We start from the raw sequence: 12,916 nt of genomic DNA on the forward strand, positions 1-12,916 counted from the left end.
GAATCATAAGTATATATTTGGTTGTGTTTTTTGTGGGTGATATCTCTGTCTGGTTTTTGTATCAGGGTAACATTGACCTCATAAATGGGTTGAAAAGTGTTTTCTCTTTTTTCTCTATTTTCTAAAAGAGTTTTTGTAAGACTGACATTATTTCTTCTTTAAATGTTTGATAGGGTCAACAGGGAAGTAAACTGTATCTGCATTGTCTTCATGGAAAGGCTTATAATTACCAATTGAATGTCTTTACCAAATATTAAGATATTTTCTATTATACCTTGTGTCAATTCTGGTACTTTGTGGTTTTTTGAGGCGAGGGAGGTCTGATATTAATATAGGCACATCAACTTTATGTACCTAACCTGGTTTTGTGCTTTATCTTTTCTCATATTTTTACTTTTAATTTATCGGAGTATTTACATTTAGGATATTTCTTCTAGATACCATACAGTCGGTCTTGCATTTTTATCCAGTATGACAATCTATGCCTTTTAATTGGACTGTTAAATCCATTTAATTTCAATATAATACTTGATATCGTTAGTATTAACTTTACAATTTTCCTATTTGTTTTCTTTTTATTGTCCCCTTATTTGTCCCTTTCCACCTGATCTTCATTAAGTATTTTTATTCAGTTGTGTCTCTTCCATTGCCATTTTGGTGTAGCAGTTTGATTTTTTTTAAATGATGGTATGGGTTTTTTTTTTTTGAAGTATAGTCAACTTACAATATTATATTAGTTTCATCTGTACAACCTTCTGATTTTATATTTTTACAGATTATACTCCATATAACATACTGGCTATAATCCCTGTGCTGTACATTACATCCTTGTATCTTATTTATTTTATACCTAGTAGTTTGTACCTCTTTACCCCCTTCCCTTATCTTGCTCCTCCCCTAATCCCTCTCCCTGCTGGTAACTACTGGTTTCTTCTCATCGTCTTTGAGTCTGATTCTGTTTTATTATATTTGTTCATTCTATGTTTTAGATTCCACATATAAGTGAAGATATACAGTATTTGTATTTCTTTGTCTGACTTATTTCACTAAGCATAATATCCTCCAGATCCATCCATGTTGTTTCAAATGGCAAAATTTTAGGGCTATTTTTAATGACTGAGCAATACTCCATTGTGTGTGTGTTTGTGTGTGTGTGTGTGTGTGTGTGCGCGCGCGTGTGATGTCTTTTTCCATTAAACTGTGGTGGATACTCAGGTTGCTTCCATATCTTGGGTATTGTAAATAATGCTGCAGTAAACATGGAGGTCCATATATCTTTTTGAATAGTGTTTTTGTTTTGTACAGGTATATACACAGAAGTGGAATTGCTGGATTTTATGATAGTTTTACTTTTAATTTTTTGAGGAAACGCCATAGTGTTTTTCATAGTAAGTGTACCAATTTACATTCCCACCAGTGGTATACTAGCATTCCCTTTTCTCCACTTCCTTGCCAACACTTATAACTTCTTGACTTTTTGATGATGGCCGTTCTGACAGGTATAGATGGTATCTCATTGTGGTTTTGATTTGCATTTCCTTGATGATTAGTAATATTGAACATCTTTTCATATGTCTATTGCCCATATATGTTTCTTCTTTGGAAAAATGCCTATTCAGATCCTCTGTCCATTTTGTAATTGTGCTGTTTGTTTTTTTTCACATTTAGTTATATTAGTTCTTTGTATATTTTGGATATTAACCCCGTATCAGACTTGTCATTTGAAAATATCTTCTCCCACTGGTAGGTTTCCTTTTCATTTTGTTGATAGTTCCCTTTGCTGTACAAAAGCTTTTTAGTTTGATGTAGTTCCATTTGTTTATTTTTGCATTTGTTTCCCTTTCCTGAGGAGGAGATCCAAAAAATATTGCCAAGTATTATGTCAGAGAGGGTACTCCCTGTGTTTTCTTCTAGAAGTTTTATGGTTTCAGGTCTTATATTTATGTCTTTAATACATTTTGAGTTCATTTTTGCATATGGTGTGAGAAAATATTTTAATTTCATTCTTTTAATGTAGCTGTCCAGTTTTCCCAACACCATTTATTGAAGATACTGTCTTTTCTCCATTGTATATTCTTGCCTACTTTGCTGTAGATTAACTGGCCATATGTGTGTGGATTTATTTCTGGCTCTTGATTCTGTACTGTTGATTTATATGTTTGTTTTTGTGCCAGTACCATACTGTTTGATTACTCCAGCTTAGTTGTATAATCTAGTTGGGGAGTGTGATACCTCCTGTTTTGTTCTTTTTTTTTTTGAGGTTGCTATTTAGGGTATTTTGTGATTCCATACAAGGATTATTTGTTCTAATTCTGTGAAAAATGTTGTGGGTTTTTGGATAAGGATTGCATTAAATGTGTAGATTGCTTTGGGTAGTATGGACATTTTAACAATATCAATTCTTCCAATCCATGAACACAGGATATCTTATTTATTTGTATTGTTTTAAATTTCCTTTATCAATGTTACATAGTTTTCATTGTATAGGTCTTTTACCTCCTTGGTAAATGGGACTGTTTTCTTTTTTTCTCTTTCTGAAAGTTTATCATTAGTGTATAGAAAGGCAACAGATTTCTATATATTAATCTTATATCCTGCAACTTTAATGAATTCATTTATTAGTTCTAGTGGTTTTATGGTGGAGTCTTTAGGGTTTTCTATATATAGTATAATGTTATCTGCAAATAGTGACAGTTTTACTTCTTCCCTTCTAGTTTGGATGTCTTTTATTTATTTTTCTTGTCTGATTGCTGTGACTAGGACTTCCTATACTACGTTAAATGGAAATGGTGAGAGTGGGCATCCTTGTCATGTTCCTGATCTTAGAGGAGAACCTTTCAGCTTTTCACCATTGAGTATGGCATTACCTGTGGGTTTGACATAAATGGCCTTTGTTATGTTTTATTTTTTTTTTCTGTGTCATTATCTGGCTTTGGTATCAGGGTAATGCTTGCCTCATAGAATGAGTTTGGGATTGTTCCCTCCTCTTCAATATTTTGGAATAGTTTGAGAAAATAAGTATTAACTGTTCTTTAAATATTTGGTGGAATTCCTCTGTGAAGCCAGTCCTGAACTTTTATTTTTTAACAGTTTTTTGATTATTGATTCAATTTAATACTAGTAATTTTTTTGTTCAGATTATCTATTTCTATGTGATTCAGCATTGGAAGAATTATGTTACTAGGAATTTATCCCTTTCTTCTAGGTTATCCAATTTGTTGGTATATAACTGTTCATAGTCTTCTGTTATGATTGCTCATATTTCTGTGATATCAGTTATAAACTCTTCTCTCTTTTTTTGTTGATTTGGGTCTTTTCTCTTCTTTCCTTAATGAGCCTGGCTAAAGGCTTAGCAATTTTGTTTATCTTCTCAAGAAAACAGTTCTTAGTTTCATTGATCTTTCCTACAGTAAGTCCCCTACATACAAATGAGTTCCATTCTGAGAGTGCGTTCATAAGTCCAAGCTGTTCATAAGTCCAACAAAGTTAGCATAGGTACCCAACTAACACAATTGGCTATAATGTCCTTTTTTGTCTTTTATTATAGACTTTGTTTTAAAGTCTACTTTGTGTGGTGAGTATTGCCACTGCAGCTTTCTTTTTGTTTCCATTTGCATAGAATATCTTTTTCCATCCCTTCATTTTCTGTCTTTAGCTCTGAAGTGAATCTCTTGTAGGAAACATATAGATGGGTCTTTTTTAATCCAGTCAGCCACCCTGTGTCTTTTGATGGCACATTTAGTCCACTGACATTTAAAGTAATTGTTGATAGATATGTTCTTATTGCTATTTTGTTACTTGTTTTCTGATTGTTTTTGTAGTTCTTCTCTATTTGTTTCTTCTTCTTGTAGTCTCTTCCTTGTTTGATGATTTTCTTTAGTGTTATATTTGGGTTCCTTTCTCTTTAACTATCTATTGTAGGTTTTTGATTTATAATTACCACAGGGCATATATATTACCAATAACTATATCTACTTGTTTTAAACTGGTAGTCATTTAAATTCAGACATATGCTAAAAAAATCTAAATTTTTTTACTTTCCCTCCACATTTTGTTTTTGATGTCATATTTTCATGCCTATCCCTTAACTGTTTATTATAGTTATACTTGATTTTACAGTTTTTGTCTTTTAACTGTCATACATTTTTAGGTTGTTGATCCACTGCCTTTGCTATGTATTTCCTTTGCCAGTGAGATTTTTTTCCTTCCCATATTTTTTTATTTCATGTTACATCCTTTTCCTTTTCACTTAAAGAACACCCTTTAACTTTTCTTATAAGGTTGATTTCATGGTGATGAACTCTTTTAATTCGGGCTTGTCTGGGTAACTCTTTATATCTCCTTCAATTTTGAATGATAACCTTGCTGGGTAGAGTATCCTAGGTTGTAGGTTCTTTTCCTTTTAGCACTTTAAATATATCATGCCACTCTCTTCTGGCCTGCAAAGTTTCTGCTGAAAAATCAGCTGATATCCTTATGGGAGTTCCATTGTATGTGACCATTTCTTTTTCTCTTGCTACTTTTAAAATTCTCTCTTTATCTTTAACTTTTGCCATTTTAATTATGGTATGTCTTTGTGTTGTCCTCTTTGGGTTCATCTTGTTTGAAACTCTCTGTGCTTACTGGACCTGGATGTCTATTTCCTTCTTCAGGTTAGGGAAGTTTTAGTCATAATTTTAGCAAATATATTTTCATCCAGTATCTTTCTCTCTTCTCCTTCTGGAACCAATATAATGTGAATATTAGTACACTTGATATTGTCCTGGAGGTCCCTTAAGCTGTCCTCATTTATTTTGTTTATCTTTTGTTCTGAGTTGATAATTTCCACTATTCAATCTTCCAGACTGCTTATGTGTTCTTCGGTATCACCTAACCTGCTGTTAATTCCTTCTAGTGTGGTTTTCATTCTGGTTACTGTATTCTTCAGTTCTAACTGTTTCTTTTCATATTTTTAATTCTTTGTTGATAGTCCTCGCTGTGTTCATCTATTCTTTACTGAACCTAGGTAGTATTTTTATTATTATTTTTGAACTCTTTATCACGTTAATTATTTGCCTCTGTTTTATTTATTTTTTTCTGGTATTTTATCTTGTTCTTTCATTTGAAACATATACCTCTATCTTCTCATTTTGTTTAGCTTTCTCTCTTTGTCTCTATGATATTAAGTGAAACAGTTTCCTATCGCAGTCTTGTGGGCATGTCCTTGTGTGGGAGTGTCCCTGTGCAGTCTGTTGGTGTCCAGTGGCTTTAGAGAGAGAGCTGGATTTCAAGTGAACATGGGCCATGTCTTCTCCCAGTGTGAGCTGGCAGCTGCTGCCTTGGTGGGAGATAGGGCTGGGGTTAGTGGGGCTAGAGCCAGAGCCAGGTGCAAGCTGGGGCTTCTCCTTGGCTCAAGGGTGGGGCTGGGGTCTGAGTGGCTGGGAGCAGGAACCCTGAGGGAGCTGGGATTCTCCCAGGCATTATGGCGGTCTCTACCTTGGTTGGAGGTTTGACTGGGGCCCAAAGGCTTAGGACTAGTGGTTACACCTCTAAGCTGGTTTTGCTTTTTTCAGTTAGAGGTGGGGTCAGGGCCTAGGAGGTTGGAGCCACACTACTAAGCTGGCTCTGCTTCTATTCAAGTGTGTGCATGTGTGTACTGGCTATGGTGGTCTCTGGTCCCACTCCTTCCCTGGAGAATGCATGTGCACATGTACATTTCTAGTGGCAGCCTTCTCCTTAGTGGGGAGCAGTGCTAGAGCAGGAGAGGCTGGAGCAGGAGCCTGGTTCAGGCTGGGGGCACCCTGGGGAAGTCCTGGCAGGCCAGCCAGAGCAACGAGCAGTTTTCAGTCTGTTGCCTCTGCACTGGGACTAGGAGTAAGTAAGTCTTTACTTATGCTCTTCAATAGCAGAGTCTCGGTTTCTCACAGCCGTCTGGTAACCTCTGTTGCTTTTCAAGCCAGCTAAGGAGGCTTGTCTTCCCAGTGTCAGACCTGTGGGCTGGGGTGCCTATATATGGCTTGAATTCCTCGCTCCCCAGGGAGGATCCCTGTGCCTGTGATATCCTCTCCTCTTCTGGGTGACCTACTAGGGGTGTGGATCTCAACTAGATGGCTTCACTTCCCCTCCTACCAGCTTCCATGTGGTTCTTTTTTTACAGCCTTGGTTGAAGATCTATTTTGCTCATCTTGAGGTCATTTACTATGAGAGTTGCTCGTTGTAGTTTTGATGTGATTGGGGGAGGGGGGTGTGGGGAGAGGTGAGCTCAGATTCTTCCTACTCTGCCATATTAATCCTGCCTCTTGGGGGTTTGTATTATGATTTATTAACTTATTTTAGTCTACTTTGAATTAGCATGATACTACTTCAAGTGCGATGCACAAGCCACACAATGATATACATTTTTTTATTCATCACATCATCTGTGCTATTGTTATATATTTTACTTCCACAAATGTATTAAACCCTACAAAACATTTTTATTATTCTTGCTTTGAATAGTCATTTTTGCCACTTAGAAATTTGATTTTGCATTGATTAAAATAGGTATTTCAAACAGATTTTTGACATATATCACTCTTAAGAAAACAAGAGAGGAAAACATAAGTAAAAGAAATTGGCTGAAGAATTTCTAAGGTAATGACAGCTATATCCCAGCTGCCATCTGGCTGGCTGAAATGTTAAGACCATGCTGATTTCAGAGATGTTAAAATGTGAAATAATACAAACATAAACTTCTGTGTACCTGTCACCTTGCTTAAAAAGAGAGCAAGTCCCAACACTGTTGAAGCCCTGTATATATCTGCCTTATTGTATCTGCTTCTTCTCATGAAATAACCACTAACTGAATTTTGTATTTAGTTATCCTTGTATTTTTCTACAGTATTAATAAATATGTACTCAAAAATACATTGGTCTTATTCTTGAACAGTTCTATAAATGTAACTGTATCTCACATATTCTGTGATTTCCTTTTTTAAACTCAACATTATGTCATATCCATCCATGATTATGTCCATATCTGCTCTTTGTTTTCATTGTTGTATAGTTTCCCAGTGTATATATACACCCAAATTTATTCATGTTCCTGTTGGTGGAAATTGGGGTTGTTTATAGTGCTTTGTTATTACAGATCATTTTGTTTTGAACATTTTTTTTGTCTCCTAGAACATATATAAGACTTTAATCAGATTATATATCTAAGGGTGATTGTTAGGTATAAATGATAGATTTGCCTGATTGCCAACAAAAACTGCTGAACAGCTGCCATTCTCCATCTTTCCCCTGAATATCCTCTTGAGGGGCATGAGTCTTTCCCTTGCTTGGTCTATGGATAGGGCTAAATATCTGTGTTCAGGAACCTTCAGGAAGAAGAATAGGAAGGGGTGATTTTTTTTCCTACCCTGAAATCTATGACTTTTTAAAAGCCATATATTTGGAGAACAAAAGCCAGAAAGAAAGTAAGGCAAGGTAGTAATATTTCTGCTGGGTATGAGTGTGAGGTGAGGGCTGCACTTGAAGAAGGGTGTCTCAGGCTATAGCAGAGATAAAAATCAAAGAATCTACTGTGAAGTTACTAATAGACTCCAGGACATAAAAATTCAAACAGAAGAGAATATTTCATTTTTATGAAATTTAAACTGTGTAAGGAAAGCTGGAATTAGCTCTCTTGGGATATGTCTCTGAATCTTAGTCTTTATTACAGCTTCCTGCTTTGTTTCCCATTTAACAGGCTTCAAAAGTTACTGACTCCTTGGTCTAAGATGTCTTCTTACCAGGGACTTCGGCCTTTCACATCTCTTGTCTTCATGATGGCTTCCATATTGCTCCGCCAACAGTCTGAGACACAATGTACACCCCTCTACCATGTGTTGGAATCATTGATTTTCTGGTAGGGTTGACTTAAAATTTCCTCAAGAACGATCTTATCCCACCAGATCACTCACTTGAAGAACCTGACTAGTTGTAGATTAGCTTTTCCCCAATTTGTGAGACAATTGGTAGGTCTTTGACTGGTGCTTTTGTTAGAAGAGCTGTGTCTGTTGACCCTGGGCTACACTGCCTTTTTTCTTCTTGTCATCTCCAGTAGTTCCATGGCTAGCTAAGGACCAGTTGGAGGATGTTTTTTGGATTGACTTGTCCTCCAGTGTCCTGCAGTGACTTTCAGCCCTCCTGCTGTGAAGAGAATTCCTTCTGTTGTGAATGCGGTCTTTCTTTTCTTTTCTCCCTTCTTTACAGTCTTCAGCATTGGGCCAAGAGTCTTTCTGACTCCCATCCCATTAAATCATGTAGTCTTCACTCTGCAAGTTTGAGACAAGGGGTCCTTCTATAGAGCCTTTGACTATTTCTGCAACATGCTTTACAGTGGTCTGTCCTTTTGCAACCGCACTTATGCTGCCCTTTGGGAAAAGACTGACAGCTTCACCAACATGCTGGAAATACCTGCCAAGGATATGCTTTCAGTACCCACCATGAACATGTTAACATCCATCTGCTGTCCTTCCTGGATCCCAGAGGGGGGTATGAGAAGACGGTGACACAGTGACAGCACACACCAGGGCTATGCTAGGTATGTTTCCTCCTGCACTTTCAGTAGCTGCTCCTTCCATTGCTCCTGAATGTGTCTGTCCTGGGTCTGCAGACTTGGTTGCTGTCATGCTCACAGTACCTGATTCTAGGATTGTGGATTTCGCTGCTGCTGCTTGCTGCCTTTACTGCTGCTCCACACTCTTTTTATAGATGAGCAAATTAAGAGTTTATAATTGGAAGAAACTTTGAGATTATCAAGTGTAATCTCCCATTTGATGCAGGAATTTCTCTGTAGTACCCCTGTCAAATGATCATTTCTGTTTTGTGTAAATAGTTTCAGTGCCAGAGGAAGTATTATTATAGCAAGTACTCATATACACTTATATTCTGCATACTTACACTAATATTTCTATAGAAAGTTTCCTAGAAGAAGGGGTTCAAGAGATACGCACACTGTACATTTTGATGGCTACTAACAAATTATAGGTGTGTGCTCACATACTCTGCTACTGGCTTGTTATCATAATTCATATATTTCCAAGTTATTACAGAGGCTTACCACTGCCACCTGCTTGGGTATGTCTGTTGGATACACAACTGGGATGGCCTCCATACACCTGTCACCCTCCACTTGTGGTCCCAGAGATAAATGAGTTTTTCCAAAATTCTCAGTCTTTCCTATGTTTCTGAAGTGGGACACAAATGTGAATAAAATGTTTGACCAATGGCACCCTACGAGCGTAGCTGCTGTTTCTTATGATCATGAACAGAGGTGTTTACAAAATTCAAGCAAAGTTGTTTGATCAGCCCTAAGATCTTTGTAGGGTTGTGCTTCTTCTCTTGGTGACCCAGCCATATCCAGCATGCTTTTCACAGCCTATTGTTGTTTAAGCCAGAAGCATGACATTAGATAATAGAAGGAGAGGCTGGTGAATGCGATGCCCACAGTAAACATTTGGACACGGTTATGTACGTCAGTTACTTCTTTTTGCTGACCTGAGTAAAGATGGTTTCAAACATCTGTGTTTCTTGATTATATCCTCCCTTCCCTTTCATAGTTGTTACTGTGGGTCCACTCTCGAGGTATTGAATTTATCCACTGAACCTTTGCTATGGACAGTGCAGGGCAGTAACATAAATGTTCATGGCTATCTTTTATCAAGTCAGTTCTGCCTCTGGTCTTTGATCATATAAACCACAGCACCCAGTGCGGGAGAGTGACCTCACCTTCCTACTTTCCACCCCTATGGGGTCTGTGTTTATGTTCTACTGCTTTCTGTTATCTGTTGCCATAATAAATCTTCTTTGTCTTTACTTCTTTAGCCAGCAGCTGCACAGGGTAGGGCCAACACAGCCTCCACAGGACACAGGCAGATCCTGCCTTAAACACGGGCAGGCAGGAGTGAGACTTGCATGTATCTAGTTAGTTATTTTATAAAGACAGTAAGAAAGGAGAAATAAAGTAGCCTTTTAAATTATTCATGTGTTTACTTTTTTGCTGTTCTTTGTTTTGTGTAGTTTTAAGTTTTCATCTGGTATCATTTGCCTTTGGGCTGAAGCATTTCTTTGACATTTCCTATGATTCAGGTTTTCTGGTGACAAATTCTCCCAGCTGTTTATCTGAAAATGAACAGATCCTGTTTCCTAGAAATGTTTTGGTTTTGCCTTGATCCTTGAAGGACACTTTTGTAGGATACAGAATTCCAGCTGATATAGTAGTCTGCTGTAATATCTTTATTCTGTTGTCTTTTAATTTACATTATTTCTGATAAGAAGTCAGTGATAATATTTATGTTTGTTCTCCTAAATGTAAAGTGTCTCCTTTTGTTTCGCTACTTTTAAGATTTTTTTTTCCCTAGCTTTGGCTTTGATTTTCAGCAATTTGACTAGAATAATCCTAGATGTGGTTTTATTTGTGTTTGTCCTGCTTCACATTTGTTAACTTTCTTGGATCTCTGGCTTGATGTCTTTTCATTAAATTTGAAACACTTTAAACAATTAATTTTCAACTTTTTTTTTTTTTTTACTGGCCCAGTCTTTTTTCTGCTTCTTGGTGTTCCACCTGCATGTATGTTAGACCACTTGATATCTTCACAAATGGTCTAACATGGACTTTTTTTTGTTGTTGCTCGTCTGTTTAATTTTTCCCTCCTCTGTGTGTTTTAATTTCCATTAACCTGTCTTCAAGTTCATTGCTTTCCTTTAGTCTGCTGTTAAACCCATTCAGTGAATATAGGATATTGTATTTTTCATATTTAGAATTCCATTTAGTTATTCTTAATAATTTTTCTGTGTTGAAATCCTCTGTTTACTGCCAAAATTTGTAAATTCATTTAGTGTCGTTAATATATTTATAACAGTACCTTTATAGCCCTTTTATCCTAAGTCCAGCATCTGTATCATCTCTTGATCTGTTTCTCTTGACTATTTATTTCTCCTGTTTTTTAGTCACATTTTCCTGCTTCTTTGTAACATTTTTTATTGTATATTATACATTATGGATGCTACATTGTTACAAGTTTAGGTTTTCTTTTGTCTTCCTTTAAAGGATATTGAGCCTTGTTCTAAAGAGCAGTTAATTTTTTCATGGTTAGACTCATGCTTTGTGGAGATTTTTAGAATTTGTTGGGGCACATCTAAAGAAGTTTCTCAAGGACTACTGAAGACCTATGCTTATACTGTGGCCTTTCTGGAATCTTAACTAAATACCTCGGTTTTTCAGCGTTCCTGGCTGGTTCTAATTCTAATACCTCCCAGCACAATATACGCTTCAAAAGTTTCTTTCAGTTCATAGTCTGCAGTAGCTGTTCTCTTCTAAGCCTCAGGGAGTCTTGTTTTCAGCATGCATAGCTTAGTATTTGGCCAAAGACTCAAGAAACTCCTATGCAGGTTTCTTTACTTCTTAGCTTTTTCCTCCCTGGGACCCTGACATGTAATTTTAAGCCACCTCAGCACCTCCATATTCTGATCTTGGTTTCCATTTCCTAGTGAGATTGCTGTTCTGTTTGTCCTCTACTTCCCTGTAATGCTATTTAGAAAGTGCCCCAAAGCCAGTGTGAATATAGAGCTCACTATGTATTTCACATCTCTCAAGGATAATAGCCCTATGCTGCTTATGGTCCAATGACTGAAGACTGTTGTTTTACATGTTTTATACAGTTGGTGGTTGCTTACAGTCAGATGGTAAATTAAGTGTCTATTACTTTATCATGCTGTATCTTCAAATGTGATTTTGAGCCCAAACTCTACAAATTTTTAATGTTGTGACCTTAGACTAGTTTCTCAAATTTTCTGCATTTTGGTTTCCCCATCTCTCAGAATAAGGTGGTAGTTCCCAATTAACTGTAAAGCACGTAACATAGATCTGCCACCATGGTTCATTAATAAATGTTATGTCCATAACATCTTTCTCCACCTCTTTATTACTTTCATCTTGGCTTAAGAACACTATGCTTAACTGAAATAACTAACCCTTTCAATTTGTTCTGAACTTTAGGGACAGAGATATAAAGAAAATAAGGGGGCTGCTTGGGGAAAAGGACTCCTAAGAACTGAGTGCTCTGAGTCCTGATGTACTTAAAATCCCATGTTTTACATGTCACTGTAAGCACTAATACTGAGATAGTATTGCCATTCATAATCTTTTCCTATGTATATAGAGGGTTATTATCTTTTTGTGGCTTTCAGAATAACCAATAGCATGCACTAGGCTTAAGGGGAAATTTTGCCTAAATATGTTTATATGTGCAAGTCTTTAGAGGTGCTCAGGGACTTTTCAGTGGGGCAAGATAGGGATGGTTTTAAAAACTTTTATCTAGACTCCACAAGCTTTGACAACAATCTTATTTTAAGGTATTTTTTTATTTTAAGAACTGTTCTGAAGAATGAACATATTTAGAAACACAGTGTATTGAGACAACATTAATGTGATGGAGAAATGCTTTACAAATGATTTATGCCGTATTTTAAAGTGATGCTCAGTTTTATAACACAGCAACAGCCATTGCAAATACATTTACTTTAAGTTACCCCATTATAAATAGCTCCCTTGAAAATAGTAAGCAACTATATTGAAATGTGACATCCTTTTTAAACAACAAAAGAGGATATAGTTCTTTTTGATGTTAAAATTGTTCTATCCTGTAAATACATTGTTCTTGGTGTTCACAGATTGCCATATGCTATACACAGTGGGAAAACATAAAAGAAAAATTATCATCCATTTTTTTAGAGTTATCCTAGGATTTGAGAAAAAAATCCAGTTTATTTTTAACACAATAACAAGAAGAGTTTGCTTTTCTGACAACTCTGATGACTCCAAAAAGTCTGCATTTTTTATCCATGCATCCATTCTCCCTCCCACCTACTCATCTGTCTAGCCATCCCATTATTAGTATTAATTAAATAATAA

This window comes from Mesoplodon bidens, assembly GCF_964165515.1.
Source record: "Mesoplodon bidens genome assembly, chromosome: 6".
Taxonomy (NCBI): Eukaryota; Metazoa; Chordata; class Mammalia; order Artiodactyla; family Ziphiidae; genus Mesoplodon; species Mesoplodon bidens.